Below are 22,216 nucleotides of genomic sequence, written 5' to 3' on the forward strand. Positions count from 1 at the left end.
TTTAATTATACAATATCCTGAGTTGCAAGGGTCCCATAAGGACCATCGAGTCCAACTCCTGGCTCCACACAGGGCCAGACAAGTCAGAGCATGACACTGAGTGCATCATCCAGATGCTTACTGAACTCTGCCAAGGTCAGTATGTGACCACTGCCCTGGGGAGCTTGTCCCAGTTCCCAACCACCCTCTCAGTGAAGAGCCTCTTCCTAATATCCAACTTCCCCTGTTGCAGCTTCATGCTGTTCCCTTGAATTCTGTCACTGGTCACCAAAGAGAGGAGATGACACACACACTTCTACTCAAGTCAGCCACAAAATTATCACACGCTTTTTATGTGAACCAGTAGTTCACCTCAGGTGCCTACATACCCACTTATGTCATCTAAACAAGGCAGGGAAAACCTCAGTAAAAGTAAACATACGAAGAATACACAATTGATACAGAACAAGCAAATTCTACATGGAAGTTTACATTTTCTCCAGAGTTTTAGTATTTTCCATGGGACAAAAGAGTTTATTTTTTATATGGCTTTATGTGGTAGAATACTCACAAAGACCAAGGCTTAAAACTGTAGAACAAGAAGGGGCTGCCATTACCATCATTCAGCACTCTATCACTACAGTGTTGTAAAATAGGTATGTCCAATTTGTAGACACTGAGGGTGATCAAGCTATTTTTTTCTGTTCAGTTTGCATTCCTTGTAGTTCTTGTCCACAGTAGAAAAGGTGGTATATTTAAAGAAAGAATGTCACTGAAAAGTATGTTTATTATATTTAAGACAAGAGCAGCTACATCATGACACTTGCTTTGCAAGAGGCATTCACTGACCATTTTTATCAAAAAAATGTTGTACATTTGGTAGCACTGAAAGCAAGCCAATCCTTACAGATGTGATTATAGAATCAGATTGAGTTGGGCTGGTAGGGACCTCAAAGCCCATATAGTCCCGATGCCCATGGGACTCCCTCCACTAGACTAGGCTGGCTACCCAGAGCCCGATCCAACCCGGCCTTGAACACTGCCAAGGAGAGGGCAGCCACAGCTCCTTTAGGCAACCTGTGCCAGTGCCTCACCACTCACACAGAGAAGAATTTCTTCCTAAAATCTCTAAGAATCGCTCCCCAGCTATCCTGTCAGTCCCTTTACATACTGAAAGGCTGAAATAAGGTCTCCCTTCTCTTTTCCAGGCTGAACAAGCCCAACTCTCACACCCTGTCCTCATAGGAGAGGTGCTCCAGCCCTCTGATCATCTTCACGTCGCTTTAATAAGCCTATGTCTTTCTTGTACTGGGGACGTCAGTTCTGGTGGTGAGGTGGGGCCTCACCAGAGCACAGAAAAGGGGAATAATCACCTCCTTTGACCTGCTGGTCACACTGATGCAGCCCAGGATATGTTTGGCCTTCTGCATTGTAAGTGCACATTACCAGCTCACATTAAGCTTCTCACCCACCAACAACTCTAAGTCCTTCTCCTCTAGGCTGCTTTCAATACACCGCCCAAAACGTAAATTTGTTTTCTTTGCAGCAAAAAAGCATGTTCCAAGACACCCTATGCAGCAGTTTGGTTAGAAAAAGGCAGATAGATCTTTAAAAATTCTTATGATGCATGAAACTTGGAAGATTACTGACTTGAGAAAGAAAGCAGTAATTTTTCTATGAGATATGATTCTTCTCACCCCAATTTGTACTTTAAGTGAAGCCTAGCAAGTTCTTGATATATATACCTATGTTACATTATACCTGAACAAAAACATGGAAAGATTCTAATTTGAAAATTTGCACTAAAATTCTGTAAGGCTAAAAAATTGTTTCAAGTGCCATAATGGTTGCTATTCAGATTGTTATGCTTTAACTTCAGCAAATAACTAAGCAGCATGCAACCACTCACTCACACAATCCCTCCACCGAATGGGATAGGAAGGAGAACATAAGAAAAATCTGATGGGTTGAAATAAAGACAGTTTAATAGGATAACAAAGGATAACAGCAACAACAGAAGTGATGCACAAATGCAGTTGCTCGCCACAGGTGAAGTGAAAGCAAAAAAGAACTTGATACCCAGTGTGCTTCTAAGCAGCAAATCTGCCTCCCAGTTATATGCCACACCCCCTACCCTCCTCCACCCCTCAGCTATATATGGGGCATGATGCTATATGGTTAGGGAACAGGTATGTCCCTCTGACCAGGCTGGGTCAGCCATCCTGGCTGTGCTCTCCCAGCCTGTTGTGTCCCTGGCAGGCGAGGGAAGCTGAAAGTTCCCTGACTTAGTGCAGGCACTGCAACTACCCAGCAACAGCTGAAACCTCAGTGTGTTATCTGCAGTGTTCCCATACTGAATCCAAAACCCATCACTGTACCAGCCACTAGGAAGAAAATTAACTCCATCTTAGATGAAACAAAGACACAGTTATAGTTCAAAAACTTAGGAGTTAACCACTGTTTCCCCCTTCTGTTTAGAATATTCCCCATATGAAGCATAAGAGTTCACCTCTTCCAAAGAATTACAAACTCTTCTTTAAATCTAATGCAGATATGATTTGCCTTTTCAACTGAAGTGACTGCATCAGCCATAACATTTACAAATAGTTTATTTTTTGAAGGAAATACAATCTTTTACTCGTAATTCATCTCTTTCAGTCCTGCCAACCCTGCATTTTTACAAAAAACTGCTTTGTGCCTGAAAGTGTGTAGCACAACTTGAGTATCTGCAAGACATTTACTCTATCTGCAGTAAATACTTCAAAGTAGGCGCAGAGATAAATGCTCAGTAACATACAGAAAGCATCACCCATTTTTGCTAGCTGTCTTTTGGAGACAACGACTAAACAGCAAAATAAGCAGGCAATCTCTGCTTGCTCCACACGTCTTTCAGTACTTTCATTTCTGGTATTTCAAGACAGGTACAAACTAGCACACCTGTAACACTGAGTGGTCTGGGAAGCTTTAAATACCTTTAATTAACTTTAATGTGAAAATGCCAAGTCACAGGACACAGCAACAGAACTATACTACTTACTTTTTACTGTGTTTACATATGTCCTGTCACAAGATTTTGTTTGCTTTGAAAATACAGAGATTTACTGTCATTATTGTTTTCACAAGACCCAACAGGTAAACTGTGAACATGGTGAATCTTAATTACACTTGGCTAAACTTGCTAGAAAGAAAATGGGTGCCCTATTCTGAACCATATTCCTCTGCTTTCAAATACGCCACTGGACAGGATGTGGGCCTGATCCACTTCACATTGGATCAGTACAAACTCACACATACATTACACACATACTTGGTTTCACAAGACAGGACAGATTTTTCCTATGGTACAAGGAAAAGTCTAAACAATGAAGTACTGGAATTTGCAAAAGCTATATGGTCAAACTCAGTTGAAACTGGACTGGGAAGTCACTGCTAAAAATTCAGCTCTATTTTCCCACTCCTTTTAAAGATGCAAACTGCTGCATAAATCCTGATTTCTCCATCCTTCAACTAATCTTTCAGAGTTGATAATTCAATTTAAGAGTAAGGAAAAAAGAAGGCTGTATGTATAACAGAGAAATATTTTTCCCCCTTTAAACAAATAAAGACACATTAAGTCCTACAGTTTGCCTGTACTACATGATCGGAAATTAACAGCTAATTCACATAAGCTAGTAGAGGTAGACATTAATATAAAAATTGTCATAATTGATAGGACACTGCAACTCTAATAAAGGCTGGCAGCTCTTTCTGACACCTGAATTAATGTACAAATACATACCATACAGTAAGTGACTAAGAAGTATCACCTACTGTGATATTTGTGGAATACTTGCCTTAAATAACAACCCAAGCTTTCTGGCACAACTCGCATACTAGTGAGAACTTGTTATTCCAAGCATATTTTGAATTAATTAAATGAATATTTTAACTACTCAAACCATTTTTACAATGACATAAGTTTTGTCATCAAGCAATTTAATCAAAAAATAAATTCTATTCCTAATTTCTATAGCTCTTCCAGGATTTATTTCCTGGATCGATACACATTACATGAAAGATGACCTATGGTGCCTCTGTACAGTAAAAGGGCCACCATGACAGGGCTCAAAATTTAAGACCTTGTGTTTCACCACACAAGAATGTACACGTGCTCACTGCAATGAGCATCTAAGTAATCCAAACGAAAATCTTTACATAATACTGTTTACTCTTTGAAAACTAGTTCCAAGCTAGTTGCTAAAGATGGCTGCAGTAACTATGCAAGGCAAAAGTGCCAGGCAGGCCGGTATGTATCCAAGATGTTTGGATTGCCCCCTAGTGTAATTTCGGGAAAGCAAAAAAAAATTCTAGCTGGCAATATTTAGGTTAAGATAAAAAGATAAAAAAGGGAAATTTCTTTCAGTTAAACATTGCCTTCATCTCATGCAGACAAACTCGAACTTGTGTATTTCTTATGTTACTAGTGTATAACTGTCCTGGTTTTGGTCAGGATGGAGTTAACTTCTTTTGTAGCAGCAGATGGAATGCTGTGTTTGGGTGTTAAAATGAAAGCCGTGCTGATAACACCCTGATGGTTTTAGTTGTGGTCAAGCAGTCAAGCTCTCATTTCTCAGCTCTTCATATTTCTCTATTAATGAGAAAGGAGGGGACGAAGGCAGGACAGGTGACCCAAACTGTCCAAAGAGAGTATTCCATGCCAATTACGTCCTGCTCAGTAAAAAGGGGGGCTGGTGGGAGGAGGAGGGGCAGCTCCGAGACGCGCGGTTTTTGGGGGACGGTCAGGTTCCAGGACGGCTCTGGGTGGCACGGCCTGAGCTGTGGGTTCAGTGAGAAACTGCATTGTGTATCAACAGTTTCATAGATTTTTTTGCTCTAAAGTCCTGTTAGCATTGTTATATTGTATCTTTCTGCTATTCTAGTAACCTATCCTTATCCCCAACCCACAGGCTTTTGGTCTCTTGGTTTTGGGGTTGTTATTTGCCCCTTCCTTTTTCCTTCCCTTGCCTCACAACCCCCCTCTCCCTCTTCTCCCCCTCCTCTTTCCCTTTAAAGAGCAGACAGCTGTGTGGATCTCGGCTCTCAGCCGGGGTAAAACCACAACAATAACCTGCAATGCAGACACCACCACCAGGGATTGAACCACCTGCCCTCTTACCTATAACATGCTCTCTTCATAGCTAGACTATGCAAGCTCTCACTGGTTAGGAGTCCCGTGGGAGACAGTCCTAATGAGCAAAGGGGTACAGGAAGGCTGGGCATTTTTCAAGAAGGAAGTCTTAAAGGCACAGGAGCTGTCTGTCCCCATGTGCCATAAGATGAACCAGCAGGGAAGATGACTGGCCTAGCTGAACTGGGAGCTAAAGGACAGTTAACCACTCATGGAAGCAGAGGCAAGCAACTCAGTTATAAGAGTTGTGTCATGCCCAGCTAAAACTCAATCTGGCCACTGCTGCAAAGGGATAACAACAAATCTTTTTACAAATACATTAACAACACAAATGGAAAAAAGGAGAAACTCCATCATTTATTGGATGTGGAGGGGAACAAGTCCACCAAAGATGAGGAACAAGCTAAGGTATTTCATGCCTTCTTTGTAAGATCAGTTGTCCCCAGGGTATGCAGCCCCCCGAGCCAGAAGACAGGGACGGAGAGCAGAATAAAACCCCCCATAATAGAGGGGGAAGGAGTTACTGATCTGCTATACCAGCTGGACACTCACAAGGCCAGGGAGTTGGATAAGAATCAACCCAAGGGTACTGAGGGAGCTGGTGGAGGAGCCTGGCAAGCCACCCTACATAGTTTATCAACAGTCCAGTTAACATGAGATGTCCCAGACAACTGGAGGCTTACTAGTGCGATGCCCACCTACAGGAAGGGCTGGAAGGAGGATCCAGGGAACTGTAAGGCCTGTCAGCATGACTGCGGTACTGGGAAAGATTACACATGAGTTCATCTTCGGTGCACGTCCACAGACTGTGCAGGACAACCATGCTCAGTCAGCATGGGCTCATGAAAGACGAGTTCTGCCTGACTAGCCCGATGTTCTATGACCAGGTGACCCACATACTGGATGAGGCACAATATAAACTGCTAATATCTAAGGCGTCAGTGTGCCCAGGTGGCCGAGAAGGCCAACAGCATGCACGCTTGTGTCAGAACTAGTGTGGCCAGCAGGGCTGGGGAAGCAATTGTCGCCCTGTACTCAGCACTGGTGAGGCTACACTTCGAATACTGTGTTCCGTTTTGGGGCCCTCACTAGAAGACAGACAGAAGTGCTGGAGTGTGTCCAGAAAAGGGCAACAAAGCTGCTGAGGGGTCTAGAGCACCAACTGATGAGGACCAGCTGAGGAAACTGCAGCTGTTTAGCCGGGCAAAGAGGAGGCTGAGGGGAGACCTTATTGCTCTCTACAACTGCCTGAAAGAAAGCAGTAGCCAGGTGAGTGCTGGTCTGTTCTCCCAAGTAACAAGCTATAGGGCAAAAGAAAACTGTATGAAGTTGCATCACGAGAGGTTTAGTTTAGATATTCAGAAAAAATTCTTCACTGAAAGGGTTGTCAAGCACCAGAACAGGCTGCACAGAGAGGCTGATGGAGTCACCATCCCTGGAGGTGTACAAAGAAGGTGTAGAATGCATTTCAGGTCATGATTTAGCAGATAAAATGGCGTTGGGTTGACAGTTGGACTTAATGATCTTAGAAGCCTTTTCCAATCTTAAAGATTCTACAATTCTATGGAATTGCACAGAATGTACAGTGACTAGTTTGCGAGACCTCACTGCTCTCTGACACACTGAACACTGCCCACTTCCACAAGCCTGCATAGTAACATACATTTTTATTTACTAAACACTGGTAAGTTAAACCTGTAAGTAGAAATGGAAGGCACAAATCACCTTCTCTCTGTAGTGGAGCATGATTTGTCTGTATCCTCTGTTTCATCAGTAGTGTAGAAATAAAGATACAGTGTCAGTAGTTCCACTGACTATGCATACTCAGTCCCACTTACAAACTCGAAGTCCATGCCTGTAGTCTCACTGAAGTCAACACAAGTATATAAATGGAAAAGGATTTTATCTTTCAACCTCAAATAATGAGCCTGTGCTGCATGAGCTATTGTTTGTAGCTGTCTGAATTAAAGGTTTTAGAAACCTGAGCAGTTTATCCCTACTGCACTAACATTCTGTGTGAACTTTTTTTTTATATTGGGAAATAAAGGTTACATAATTTATCATGTTTTCACTACTCTTGCACATGATGCTTAAGATACAAAAATAATTTTTGCTTTTCAAAGTAATGCTTATCTTGAAAACCAAATGCTACCTCTAACACACCTGTCCTCAAATGCAAAACCTTACGGGCTTATTTTCCATTTTTCTTGTATTTTGTCTGTCACTGAATAGCTATTTGAGACATTTCAAGAAGTTTTTCTATAAAAATAACAGATGCAAAACTGGTAACTTTCACAATTACAATAAAATACTGCCAGTAGAATAAAGGAATAAACAGTTCACAAAAAAAAATCTACAAGTGCACTCACCAGAGCCCAATTAAGAGCTTTAAACACATTTCAGAAGCCTCAGGACTGGACCAGGTGGAAAACGGCCAGTTAGTAACAGTTAATATGAATGACTCTTTGCAATTCTTGAGTTCCTTTGGAGAACATAACTCTTAGAGCTTTTGAAAGGAAAGCAGAAATATTTTCTAACATATTGCCATAACATTTCATTATATGAACATCTATTAATCCTCAGTTACAACAATGCATCAAATGTACATTTATAAATAGTACACAAAGCAACTCAGAAAAATACTATTCAATATTCTAACAATTTTAAAATAATGGTGTTGGGTATTAAAACACCAAAAAAGATAAGGAGTAAAGGAAGGAAGTTCAGTATGATTGCTGTGCAATCTGGACAGTGTTACCATCAAGTATGTATAGTCCCTGTATAGTCCTAAGTGCCCACCTGCAAATAAAAGATGCTATTGTAGCAGTTGTAAAACATTACTGCCATAGTATCACGTTCATTAAAATCCAAAGCCACTTTTTAAACAAACAGCAGACATCCCAAGAGTCAACAATATTGCTCTCCAAGGATACCACTGGAGCAGCCTGCAGTTCAAACATTTTAACATAACTCATTTGTTAATTGAAAATCCTGTGAACATTTGTTTGGGAATGGAAATGTAACTGCATTTCACTTCCACTCTTCCTTCAATTATAGCCCTTCTAAATTATTTAATCACCTCCACCATAAATATTTCAAATACTTTTTTTATTATCCATTTTTTTTCTTCATCATTCAAACAAGAGCTTATATTACTATTGCTGTTACCTGTCTTTCCAAATTTAGAAATATTCTATATATTCTAACAAGGATAGAAAATAAAATACACTTTTTGTGCTGCCTTATAAAAGTATATGGAAATTTGCTGCAATTTCCAACAAAAGCATCACGCAAAAAAGTAGTCACTACTTTATTTTGACTGTGTAAGCACTTTAAATGCTCAAAGAATTAATTTATTTCAGTCTCTTCACCTCTAAAGACCCCAACTCCTACTGGAAGTAACAAAAGTAGTATTTAGGATCAGATGTTCATAAGTCATTGCATGAATGGCATTTCCTAACATTTCCAACTACATTTTCATGTTAAATAATACTGTATCAAACATACGGTCCTGTGACTGATACACATGAAGAATACATGCTTAGAAAGACTTTGAATTTTTTTTTTTTGTAAAGAGGTAGGTGACAGAATTGTACAGCTGTAAGACACTGGAAATATGCCTTTACAATTGCCAACAGAACCATACCTCTTTTTTACTCTCACCTAAGCAAACCTCATTCCTAGCACACTACATCACCACCACCAGCTCAGGCTTCCAAAGACCTAATGACTATTCAACAAGCCACCAAAAAGCAGGAGCCATTCACACATCAGGAGAGCAATCCTCTACCAGGAGAAACATCAGGAGCCATTCACACATCAGGAGAGCAATCCTCTACCAGGAGAAACAGCAGGAGCCATTCACACATCAGGCGAGCAATCCTCTACCAGGAGAAACAGCAGGAGCCATTCACACATCAGGCGAGCAATCCTCTACCAGGAGAAACAGCAGGAGCCATTCACACATCAGGAGAGCAATCCTCTACCAGGAGAAACAGCAGGAGCCATTCACACATCGGGAGAGCAATCCTCTACCAGGAGAAACAGCAGGAGCCATTCACACATCAGGAGAGCAATCCTCTACCAGGAGAAACAGCAGGAGCCATTCACACATCGGGAGAGCAATCCTCTACCAGGAGAAACAGCAGGAGCCATTCACACATCAGGAGAGCAATCCTCTACCAGGAGAAACAGCAGGAGCCATTCACACATCGGGAGAGCAATCCACTACCAGGAGAAACAGCAGGAGCCATTCACACATCAGGAGAGCAATCCACTACCAGGAGAAACAGCAGGAGCCATTCACACATCAGGAGAGCAATCCACTACCAGGAGAAACAGCAGGAGCCATTCACACATCAGGAGAGCAATCCACTACCAGGAGAAACAGCAGGAGCCATTCACACATCGGACATTCCCTCATCCACTTTGAAGCATTCCCACAAGCCAGGTGGAAGCTTGTGGCATACAAAGTATGGCTACAAAAAGGGAGCATTCTGCCATGGAAAAAAAACAAGGGAAGCAATGGAGAAGGAACACATCCAGGGACAAACGAGGAAACGTTCTCCCTTCCATCGGACTGGGAGACACTGAAGCATACTCTGCCATCGGACGGAATGCAGTAGCCTGGTGGCAGCAGATATACCCCGCCCTCCCACCTCTCTTCTTTACCACTCCCTCTATCTCTCTTTTCCACCCTTTTCTCTTTCTTCCCCCCTTTCCCTGAACGTTTGTCATGGGCCAAATAAAGTAAGCTTAACCTTGACTCCTTTTCGAGTCTTAATTGTATTCTCTGAGAATTGCACAGACCTGATCAGGATAAAACACCCAATAACTGGACATCACTCAGGGGTTAAGCCCAGCCGCACCCAGCCACCCAGAGCAATCTGAGGTTCCCTTTGAACACAAGGGGGTTTAACCTCTGCCAAATTAAGTTTTGTCTAGGTTGTGGATTGTGACAACATCAAGGTTACTCATGATTCAAATATACCTGGCAGGAAAAGAAAACAATTAAAAAAAGCAAACTCTACTCTCCCCTCTAAGGACATCAGAGGACACTGGCTTCCACAAAAACTTCTAGCTGTACAGAAACCAAGGATCTCAAGAGACATAAGCATGAGCTGGCAAAGAGTAGAAACAGGGCATAAGATCTCTAAACTTTAAGAATGACAGTAGTAACAATAATGATATTCTCTGTTACATTTCATTTAATGCTACTTAGGTCACCTCTGACTACATCAAACAAAGTCAATGAATATATGCCTTATTTTCTCACAAAATATTTCTATAAACAAACTCAGAGCACTAAGTACCTGTAGAGAAAATGGTCTCAATCTTCTCATGTTCACTCATGTTACTAATGGATTGAAACCAACAGAATTTCAACAAAAAAGCATGGCATAGTATGATACACAACAGAGAAGTCTTGGCCCTACTATGCCCCATGGAACTGATAGAGATCCTGTAAGCACACTGGTTTTCGCTGGGGACACCCAGTAATCATGGGCTCTGAGGCACTGGGTTGGAAAGCAGAGGAGCAAATACCCCACATCTTTTTTTGAATGTTAAACAGTACCTAAGAGAATCACTCTTGTTTGCTTCCACTTGTACATTCTTCATACAGTGCTCTCAAGTTTATGTTAAGTATTCCTTCCATTCCAGCTTCTGATTCTCTCATATTCTTACACTAACATTCATTACAAAACCAGGGGCTTGATTTGGTTTTCTTTTATTTTTTGTGAAGCTTGCAAATACTTTCTAACTCCCTTTTCAGTCAATCTTTCCCATTCTTTGCAACATGTTTAATTACATTAATGTTCCTTTACAAAAACTCCATCATTTGTCCCAAGTTTAATATAAAGAAAACATTATCCTGATAATTATAGCAGGAATACTGTCAAGACCTAAGAATATATTATCCACATATATGACAAAACTATGTTCCTCCAGATTATAGAGAAAGGTAAGGCAAAAGGAAAATGAAAGCAATGATAAGTGCTACCTCGTTTTCATCAACATATCAATAACTACACAGCACTTCAAAAACACTTATCCTCAAACCCACTTTTCTGTCTCTATTACACACACATAAATTGCTTTATTCAGCTTACTTCACTTTCTCTTCTTCAGAGAAGATGAATCATGATTGGGTATGGGTAAATAAGATTGAGCAGTTACCAGAACAGATAATCCTCAGCCTAAATGCTGTAACTTCTTAGGACAACTAGAAATTCCCATAACATCTATTTATTTTTACACCACCATGATTTTTAGCCTGGTACCATAGCCAAATTCTAACTGGAGCAATTACAGCCTACTTAAATTCTCCATCTAAATCATCAGGAAATGGCTTTCTTCCATCTCGAACAAATGAGTATTACTGGTATGTCCTGTCAAACCTCTGCAAAAATTTAACAGTGTCTGAAAACAATTCTAAAACTTGGAATACAGCTACGCTATCATTTTGGAAATATCCCCAAATCAGAGTACAGCCTTGGAGAGGCCCAAGGCTGTACTTGTTTCAGGGACATAATTACAACATGATTAGTATCCCTTTGGTAGTGGAAGGAGAAATAGTTCTCCATTCCAAAGAAGAATCAACTGTAACTAAGTCACAGACAGAAGATAAAGCCTTGCAAATCCATCTGGCAGATTCTTCCAGCAACCACCTCTGTACCTGTAGCTCCAAGTGAGGAAAAGTGTCACAACATACTAGCATTCAGTTAAGTTATGTTAAACATCTCAGCAAAATTTCTAGTGACAGTTAAAAAAGAACATGAATAAATACACTCTCTCATTAATGCCTTTTAAAAGGTGTCATACATTACCTTGAAAAATGCAGCTGTCCTTGATTTAAAGTTGTCCACCTCCCAACCTGACATGACTGCTTTGGCTAGTTTCCTGTCCCCTTCAAGACAGATTTTATTTTGATCGCACAAACACCAAATACTCTCCCACTGCATCTTACCAGGGCAAAAAAGCTGGCCAAGACTGAACTGTTATCTCCCAGTCTCAAAATTTGCCACATTCAATACTGACATTATTAAAAATCTGCCCTCTGAAAAACAAGTCCCTGCCTAAAACCAGAAACATTTTCTTAAAACTTTCCAAAAATGCATAGTTTTGTGACAGAAAACAAACCTGAAAAGCTCCAGACTACAAAAGACACTCTTCCTCCCTCCCCATCCCCCACAGCTTACAACCATTTGAAAAACTGTCACTGTCAACCAGACAGGTTTTTACATCATTATGAAAAGAACACTACAGAGAAGCAGTGTTCATGACTCAAATAGACAACTCTTCTTCTCATTTTTCTTACTCCCCAAATTAGTGCAGGTCTTTCATACAAAAAGGAAAACTGTAACGAGAGGAAAATATCAGAAGGAAGCAATACCAAATGTACCTGTTGTCTTTTAAATTAACTTGATATGGCAGTACTCCTTACACTACTACAAAACAGGTGCTGTACAATATTTGTTTAAGTACTTGAAAAGATACTATGTCTTTTTAAGAATCATAATTTCTGGTATGAAAGGAGGTAAATTATACTAAATGAATAACCGATTAAATCTAAATATTTCTTAAATTTAAATACCATCAGTATTAACACAAAATTAAAAAAAAAACCTAAAAATGCTTTATAACAGCTACTTACAAAAAACTGAATATATAAAATAACAGACTCCATTTTATACAATAGATTCATAGAATGGTTTGGGTTGTAAGGAACCTCAAGGATCATCTAGTTCCAACCCCTGCCATGGGCAGGGACACCCTCCACTAGACCAGGCTGCCCAAAGCCCCACCAAACCTGGCCTTTAACACTCCAAGGGAGGGAGGACAGCTACTGCTGCTCTGGGCAGCCTGTGCCAGGGCCACACCAGTGACCCTCACAGGGAAGAATTTTTTCCTGATGTCTAATCTAAATCTCACCTTAGTTTAAACCCATTACACCTCATCCCATCAGTACCCTCCCTGATAAAAAAAAGTTCCCCTCCAGCTTTCCTGTAGGCCCCTTTACATGCTGGAAGGCTGCAATAAGGCCTCATTGCAGCTTTCTCTTCTCCAGGCTGAACAAGTCCAATTCTCTCAGCCTGTCCTCACAAGAAAGTTGCTTCAGACCTCTGATCATATTCGTGGCTCGCTCCTACAGCTCTATGCTGACTGTACTGAGGACCACAGAACTCGAAGTAGTACTCCAGCCAATGTCTCACCTCCCCTGACCTGCTGGTCATGCTGGTTTTGATGCAGCCCAGGATACATCTGGCTTTCTGGATTGCAAGAATGCAACTGTCAACTCATGTTGAGCTTTACATGAACGCAGCCTCCAAGCTCTTCTCCTCAGGCTGCTCTCAATCCCCTCTCTACCCAGCCTGTATCCATGCTTAAGATTGTGCCAACCCATGTGCAGAACATTCATTGCACTTGGCCTTCTTGAACTTTATACGGTGTGCATGGGCACACCTCTCAAGTCGGTCAAGGTCCCCCTGGACAGCATCCCTTGATAGTACTTGATGATCTTAGAGGTCTTCTCCAACTTTTAAGGTTCTACGATTCTCTCCAGCTTGTCAGCCATACCACACAGCAAACTTGCTGAGGGTGCACTTGATTGCACTGTCTGTGACTCCAACAAAGGTGTTAGTGCCAGACCCACTGTTGATTCCTACTGAATGCCACTCACCGCTGGTCTCCATTTGAGCATTGAGCCCCTAACCACAACTCTGTGAGTGCCACTGTCCAGCCAATTCCTTATCCACCAAGTCATCTATCCGTCAAATCCATCCCTCTCCAATTCAGAGACAAGGATATCGTGAGGGACAGTGTCAAATGCTTTGCACAACTCCAGGTAGGTAATGTCTGTCACTCTTCCTTTTTCCAACAATGCTGCAACCTTGTCATACCATACCACCAAATTTGCCAGGCATGACTTGCCCTTAGTGACACCATGTCGGCTGTCACCAATTACCTCCTGATTTTCTGTTTGCCCAAGCTTAGTTTCCAGGAGGATCTGATACATGATCTTGCCTGGTACACAGGTGACAATGATCAGTCTAGTTACCTGGATCTTCCATTTCCCCCTTTAGAAATGGGGGCTAAGTTTCCCTTTTCCAGTCTGTGGGAACTTCATCAGACTGCCATGGCTTCTCAAATATGATGGACAGTGGCTTAGCCACCTCTTCTGCCAGTTCCCTCAGGACCTGCAGATGCATCTAGTCACGTTCCATGGACTTGTACACCTTTGGGTTCCTTATATGCTCTCAAATCTCACCTCCTTCTACCGTGGGCAGTCCTTCATTCTTCCAGTCCCTGCCTTTGCCTTCTATGTCCTGGGCAATGTAATGAGAGCCCTCACTGGTGAAGGCTGAGGCAAAAATTTGTTGTGTACCTTAGTCTTCTCCATATGCTGTGTAACCAGGTCTCCTGTTGTTGTGGTTTGACCCTGGCTGGAGGCTAGATGCCCACCAAAGTCACTCTATCACTCCCTTTCTCAGCTGAACAGGGGAGAAAATACAGATTGAGGCAAACCAGACTCAACATAGAATTAAAAAAATCCAACTAATTTATCACACTGCACACTCAGTGAAACCAGAGTCGGGTAATGAGAAGTAAAACCAGATCTTAAAGCACCTCCCCCCAACCCACCCTTCTTAGCAGACTTCACTATAGTCAGGATTTCGCTCCCTTCTTCCCTCCATTGTGGCACGGGGAGGGGCAGGGTCTGGGGGAATGGGGGTTTCAGTCAGTTCCTCACAAGTTGTTTTCCTTCTTAGCTGGGTGGGGTGGGGGGGCGGTACAGCATTCCTCACACCTTTACCCTGCTGCACCGTTGGGTCCCACCCACAGGAGACAGTCTGTCACCAACTTCTCCAACACAAATCCTTTCCCAAAGGTCTTCAGCTCTTCACTAGCTGAACCCAGTGTGGGTCACTTCTGTGGGGTGCAGTCATAAAATCACAGATTATCTCTCAGGCCCACACTACAACAGCCTGTTCCTTCACGGAGTCACAAGCCTTCCCCCTCCCCCCCCCCCCGCCAGCAAACTTGCTCTGGGGTGGCTCTCCTTCTCTCATTCATTTCTGTGTCTCCATCTCTCTCCATGGGCTGCAAGTGCTGGCAAGAGGCTTGTTCCAACATGGGTCACAGTATCTCCTGCGTGTCTCTCCATGCTCCAGCGTGGGACTCCTCCACAGGCTGCAGGTGGGGTCTTGGCCTTTTCCATGGGCTAGGGGGGGGGGTCACCTGCTCCACCATGGGTTTCTCCAGGGGTTGCAGGGGCACCTTTCTCTCCCACATCTGGGGTGCCTCCTCCCCCAATTCCCCGTCCTTGGTGTCTACAAAACTTCTTACATCTTCTCACTCCCTTCTTTGGGGGCAAAAAGCAGCTGCTTGTGGGGGTTTTTTCCTCCTAAATGTGACTCCCAGAGGCGCTGTGACTGTCGCTGATGGGCTCAGCCTTGGTCAGCACCGGGTCCGGCCTTGAGCCAGCTGGTGTTTGCTCTGTCCGTCCTACAGCAAGCCTTGCAGAAGCCGCCCTGCAGCCCCCAGCCACACAAAACCACACCACCTGTTTTGCTTGGGATAGGGCCCGCATTTTCCATCGTCTTCCTTTGATCACTGACATACTTACAGAACATTTTCTTGTTGCCCTTGATGTCTCTGGCCAGATTTAATTCTATCAGGGCTTTTGCTTTCCTGACCTGATGACCCCTGGCTGCTTAGACAATTTCTCTGTATTCCTCCCAGGATCCTTGCCCTTGCTTCCACCCTCTGTAGGCTTCCTTTTTGTGTTTGAGTTTTCCCTGGAGCTCCTTGTTCATCCATGCAGCCTCCAGGAATTTTTCCGGTTTTCTTTGTAAAGATTCATTGCTCCTGAGCTTGAAGGACATGATCCTTGAATACTAGCCAGCTGTCTCTTCCCTCCAGGGCTTTGTCCCATGGCACTCTGCCAAGCAGATCTATGCAGAGGCTGGTCTTCTATCTTGAAGTCCGAGGTAGTGAGCTTGCTGTGCACCCTCCTCACTGCCCTGAGCATCCCTAAGTCCACCATTTCATCATCAATTACAGCCAAGGGTATCCTTAACCTTCACTTTCTCCACTGACCCCCCCTTGTTGTCGGGAACAAGGCAACTCTTTGTTGGCTCCTCTATAACTTGGAAAGGCAGTTATGACCAATGCACTGCAGGAATTTTCTGGATTGCTTCTGCCCTGCTATGCTGTTCCTCCAACAGATAGCAAAGGTGGCTGAAGTACAACATGAGGACCAGGGCTTTGTGAACGTGAGGCTGCTCCTGTCTGTCTACAGTGGCCTCATACACTGTCTCCCTGGTGTGGTAGCTTGTAGCAGATCCTCCCACTATAGTGTTCTCCCTTTTAATCCTGACCCATAAATCCTCAGTCAGCTCCTCATGCATTCACAGGTGGAGCTCCATGCACTCCACATGGTCAGTGACATAAAGGGCAATGCCCCCACCATATGTCCCCATAAGATACTTTTAAATCTAAATTTATGTAAATCCAGATTGTAAGTCAAGTGAGAATTTGCATAGGTAATACAATGTCTATGGCTCTCCTCAAAAGTTTATGTTCAGCTTCCACGACATGTAAATACAATTTACTGATATGTGTAATACTCAAAAACTAAGTGCTGATTCATAACAGCAATTATCCACTGCTATGCATGTTCATATAAAAACGACAATACAGTATGAAAAATTCCCAAAGTTAATAACCACTATCTATTCCTTCCATCTCAAGAGTATTCAGCAAAATACCCTGTGTGAGCTAGGCAGCCCTGGGCAACACACTCAAGGGATGCTAAACTCATGGAAAGCCTTTTTGACAAAAGGCTCTGCTGACGGTCTTTCATAGGAAAGCAAAACCTACTCAACAAGAAATAGTGGCAAAACCAATCTTCCTATAAAAAAACCCACATCTGAAGTCAGACTTGAGAGCCAGCAGTAAGCCACCAGTGTCAAGTCAGAATATCTTACACAAAGTTCACAAGACTCACAACCACTTCAGATTACCGAATCACAACTCATACAGTTACTACAAAAAATGTTTCCTTTGGGGTCAAAAATAAAGATACTTGTGCCTTAAAGAAGTTATTTCAGCAGCAAAGCACAGTAACAAAACAGACAGCCTCTCAGTACATCTGGAAACAAAACAAAAGAATTATTCAACGAAACTTTCTGTTTCTCCTCTCCCAGTTCTGCCCCCCATGCATACCCACCACAGCCCTGTGTACAAGCAAGCAAAAAGAATAACGGAGCTCTCGTTACACTAACACCTGCCTTCCTTGGGGCTCACAGGATCATACTGTGATCACCAATCGATCAACAGGAAATCAGGAAAGCACAGCTGCTTCCTGATTCCTTTCACAGGAAAGAAAATAACCAAGTTCAAGAGCAGCAGTAAGGGGAGGCTCTAGGCCCCAAAAGCCTCTGGCATCCATGTTGACACAAAATCTTCCCAGTTATAAATTAACTGTTTAGACTGAAAACCCACAAGTCTCATATTTCTGCTGCTCTGCTTATTCTCAACCAAATCTATTCTAGACTGTTTTGTAACTATTGTGTTAAGTTCAGACAAACTTAAATCACACCCGTCTGCAAGTTACCTTTCTTGTCTGAAACTTTTCACTGGGGTCTTTTAACTCTGTTTTCTCATAACTCCACTTTATCAAGCCAGTTGTAGAGTATGCAAGTATATGCAAACAAAAAAAGTAATACCACAATCTTGCCAGAAAATAAAACAATCAGCAAAGCACCTATTGAGAATGACAGGTTGAAGTAAAAATCAGCTGGTTGTGTGCATTGTTTTCCCATCAGCATTCCAGACAAGTCTACAGAACCAAAGCAAGAGTTCTGGTAAACCGGAGAGAAATAATAAAATAAATTATACCCAGTGCTCTAAAACTGATAGGCATAAAAGCAATTACTTGTTTTAAAAAAAATCCTCCATGTCTCATTGGCATGGCAGACATCAAGTTAAAGTAACAATCCATTTTTTCCCTAAATTATTCACGTGTATAATACACTGCATTTTAGAGAGTAGCCACCTGTGATGGAGAACACCAGAAAACAGGTACGCAGCAAACCACAGCACAAATTTTAAAAAAAGTATTTTCTATTATGTTGCTAATATCTCCCTCTTCACCAGCTAGCTCTAGTACTAAAAGCATTATCCCATTCTGTGCAACATATGTAATGTCTCCAAAAATGTACACAGAGATATTATACATCATCCACTCCTTTCTCAATTATTCAATTACATTGTTGTCTTAGCTATCTAAATGAGTGCTCAGCATTTAGATATTTACTCCTACAATACCACATTTATTCCAAATTAGGAATAAATGGATTCTGCTATAACTTGAAACTAATCTATAGTGTGAAAATTATTACATTCATGAATTCATACAGGACTCGCTACTGAGATGTCAGAGATGATAATACCATAAGCTGAAACAGTAATACATACAGGATTCTAGATTCGTGTGAACATAGTGAAACTACTCAACTGAAATTAATCAACAATAAAGATATCAAAGGATGCCAGCCTTTCACTGATGATGCAGTAAAACAGATGCTGACTATTTAGTTATTTCCATTATAGCTTACTTGACCAATGTGATAAAACTTTCTTTGACCCCATTGAGTAATTTTGCTACTTCATTATATGTAGGTAAGGACATTGCCAACACACCTAATTGAAAGCTGTGTGCACATATTTATTTTGCTCCAGAATGGAACTACAGAAAGCTAAAAACATGATGTTTTTTGCTAAGCACAGAAAACAACATTTATAACAGGACATGGATACACAGAAAAAAATTTCCAAAATTTAAATCTAATCTTGCAACAAAATTATAGTCAAACCACAAGCTACTTGTTTCCTTATTTGCAAAAGAAAATATAAGTGATTTCCGGCATGAGTTACAGAAAAATATAGGCATATAAGATGGACCAATATTATTTAGCTAACATGGTAAGTGTGGCTCTTAGGCAAGAATCTGCATGATTTTTCCAACACATATTAGGAAGAACAACCTGGAGATACTTAATTTAGAAATTTTCATAGGACCCTGTCAGGAAGGCATTCCACCAAAATAAAACTTCCTTTTTTTAATAATTTTTTCTTCCCTAAGACAACTGCTGTCTATAGGTATGGTATATTCAAATCTCTGTTGTTCAAGAAAATAAGTAGGGCCACAACAAAAACAAAGTAATGAACACTAAAGTCTGATCAGAATGAACAGCTACAGGAAGTATCTGATGCAGTTTTATGCAATACTTCAACGAAATATTAGCAGACATGAGGTTTAACTGTGGGTTTAGTTGCTAGGATATAACATGATTTCAAGTTAACACTCCCTGAATTTAAGATTGCATATACAGAAATCCTTTGAGCATCCTGGAGTGTTGCAGAATGGCTTGAGTTTGGTACCTCCAATGGTGAACCATGCAGTAGGTTTAAAGGAAGGTTTGAGGAAAAAAAAAAAAAAGAGGGGGAAAAAGGGAGATAAAAGTCAAGTGTTATTAAGAATGAAGTTACAGGTACTAACTTGGGAAGGAGATCTGGCTGTGTCATTACAGATACAGGAGCCAAGCAGATAAAGCTGTGGATCCAGAAGAACTCAAGCTTGCATGAACCAGGACGAGATCCTGATCCCAGTAACTGAAGTCAAGTGTTCCAAGTGCAGCCACAGTGGACTATGAATTTTGCTGCTGGATATTTTGAATGATCTGACAGTCATTGAAAAATGCATGTGTTTGTGCTAAATGAAAATTAGGGAAATAGTGATTTCTGAACAGCCTACGGTCACAGACTGCAATCAGTACCTGCAGGAAAATGTGGGGCTGATGTTATCTGCAATTCTGACACTCCTGATTGGCAAAACAAACAAATGCAAACAGCAAAGGTATCAAGGCACTTACAATTGGTTTCATGACTGGGGAATTTCAGGATGGATATTGTCAATGGTCAAATTTGGATTATTGGATTTGGTAATTATGGTATTTGTCTTACATTTACTGTCGTGTTCATTGAGCTTTCTGCAAAGGGCCCTTGCAGAGACCTCAAAAAGTAGTTTTTGTAACACAGATACTAAAAGGGAAAAAATTGGCAAGGAGGACAGTGGGCCTGCCAGCAGCCTGGCTCTCCTCACAGAAGACAGTATCCTTGAATTCCCATAAGACAGGAAAATTACTCATGCTGAGAGGTATTTGATAATTACATTTTCAAACATAGTGACCTTGAAGACACTTGAGGCACTGCCTCAACCCAAGAAGGAGTTGTAGGAAAGTATATGGAAGCAAGTGAACATGTTGTTAACTAGCCATAAGATGGCCAAAACACAGCAGATGTGCAGATAACTTTTAGACATCAAAGGTAAACTACCAGTGATTAGCTGTAAGATATGCTTCTCAAAACTCATTATAAGTACTAATTAATCACTTTGGTGTGAGCAGTATGTGTAGCCAATTAGCAGTTTTTAGCTTGCCACACTTTACAGTATGGTTTTCTGTTTATGGGATGGTTTTTAGATTCAGTTAAACAAGGGCTTATGTTTTTGTCAGTTATTTTTGCCTTAGTGTTATTTTTGCCGTGTATGTCACAGTATTTCCCTGGCAGGATGGATAACGCTCTTTGCAAAAATCTGGCTAGTCCATAAACAAGAAGGGGGAATTGTAGTAATGCAGTTTGAGAGATTTATTTCTCACCCCCATATAATCAGACCTGGGGAAGCTAACAGAGACAGGTCAACAGGAGAGCAGATGTCTGAGAACAGGAGCTTGTCAGAAACTCCCTAAGATAACAAACTGCAAGAACATTAGCAATTACCTTAAAGAGGAACAAAGTGACTGTGTGGCCTCAACCAACTATTAGCAATAGTGAGACACATAAACAGAGCTTCTAACCAATAGCAATGTAATGTAACTTGTATACTGATATAGAAACTTATATAAGCTCTGTCTGTGTTTCAATGAAGGAGCTCACTTGACCATATTGATCTGAGTTGAGTCCACAAAACTTTGACTCTGGCAAACCAGCACTAGCCCCTGGGGTAGCAGCTGCTGCTGCCTTAAAGAAACTAAGAAACTTAGGCTGTTGGCTGAGTGAACAAACCAATGCTACACCTCTTGCTCTTAGTGGCCTGCTTACTGAGGTAGACAGTGTGAGACATGCTACTTTGCAAAACAGAGCTGCTACTGATATTTTGTTCCTTGCACACGGCCACAGTTGTGAAGACTTTGAGGGCATGAATAACCATTCCCAGTCCATCCACAACGAGATTCATACTGTTACTTATTGCTATTGTAGTAAGGCTTTGTTGCTTAAGCTGTATATTATCTTTGGCTTTTAATCATTATAATTGTAATTATAATAGTACACATAGCATATAGATGTATTACAAGAGGAACTGAAAAGGCAACTAACCAGGCGTTGCTTGTACAAAAAGAAAAAGGCGGAATTGTTGCAGAATGGCTTGACAAGCAAGGCCATGAACCTATGGAGCAGCTGTCCAAGCAGTCGTCTGTGTAGCTTAGTAAGGCTGGGCCCCACACCATCTTGGTGAGAACAGAAGGGTCAACAATCGGTCAGCGTATTCTTGTGTATCACACAGCATGGCCACAAGATGTGGGAGTAGGAGGTGTTATAAGGATTCAGTGCTCCTGGCACTGAGAAGATGACATGATTCCCAGGCTACAAGATGGGTGGAGTATGTTAATGTAACTTTCAGTTAAGAGCCAATTAGAATACAGCAAGTATAACTCGTGGTAGGAATATTATAAAAGGAAGTGTGTGCTTGCAATAAAGTTGAAGTGCTTTATCAATCACATTGATTGGCAGCATTCTTCCCTCTCGTCGCAGCACTGGAGGACTTTTACTCTCCCAAAGACTAAAGATACCTGTCAGGACTTCATTCCCAATCCTGGTTATTTGTCTCTGTGTGCCTTTAATTCCTCAGTGCTATAAAGGAGTTAGAAGCTTCAGAACTGCTGACAGCACAGCAAAAGAATTATTTTTGTTTCTAGGAAAATAAATGGGGACAGCTAGGGCAAG

At 41.7% G+C, this 22,216-nt stretch overlaps 1 protein-coding gene across 2 annotated transcripts in view; it reads right to left on the reverse strand.

Moving 5' to 3' along the window:
- WDR70 (WD repeat domain 70) overlaps nucleotides 1–22,216 on the reverse strand; it is a 154,455-nt gene that overhangs the window by 122,168 nt on the left and 10,071 nt on the right. The window lies entirely within an intron of this gene.

The sequence above is a fragment of the Gallinula chloropus genome (genome assembly GCF_964237585.1).
Source record: "Gallinula chloropus genome assembly, chromosome: Z".
Classification (NCBI taxonomy): domain Eukaryota; kingdom Metazoa; phylum Chordata; class Aves; order Gruiformes; family Rallidae; genus Gallinula; species Gallinula chloropus.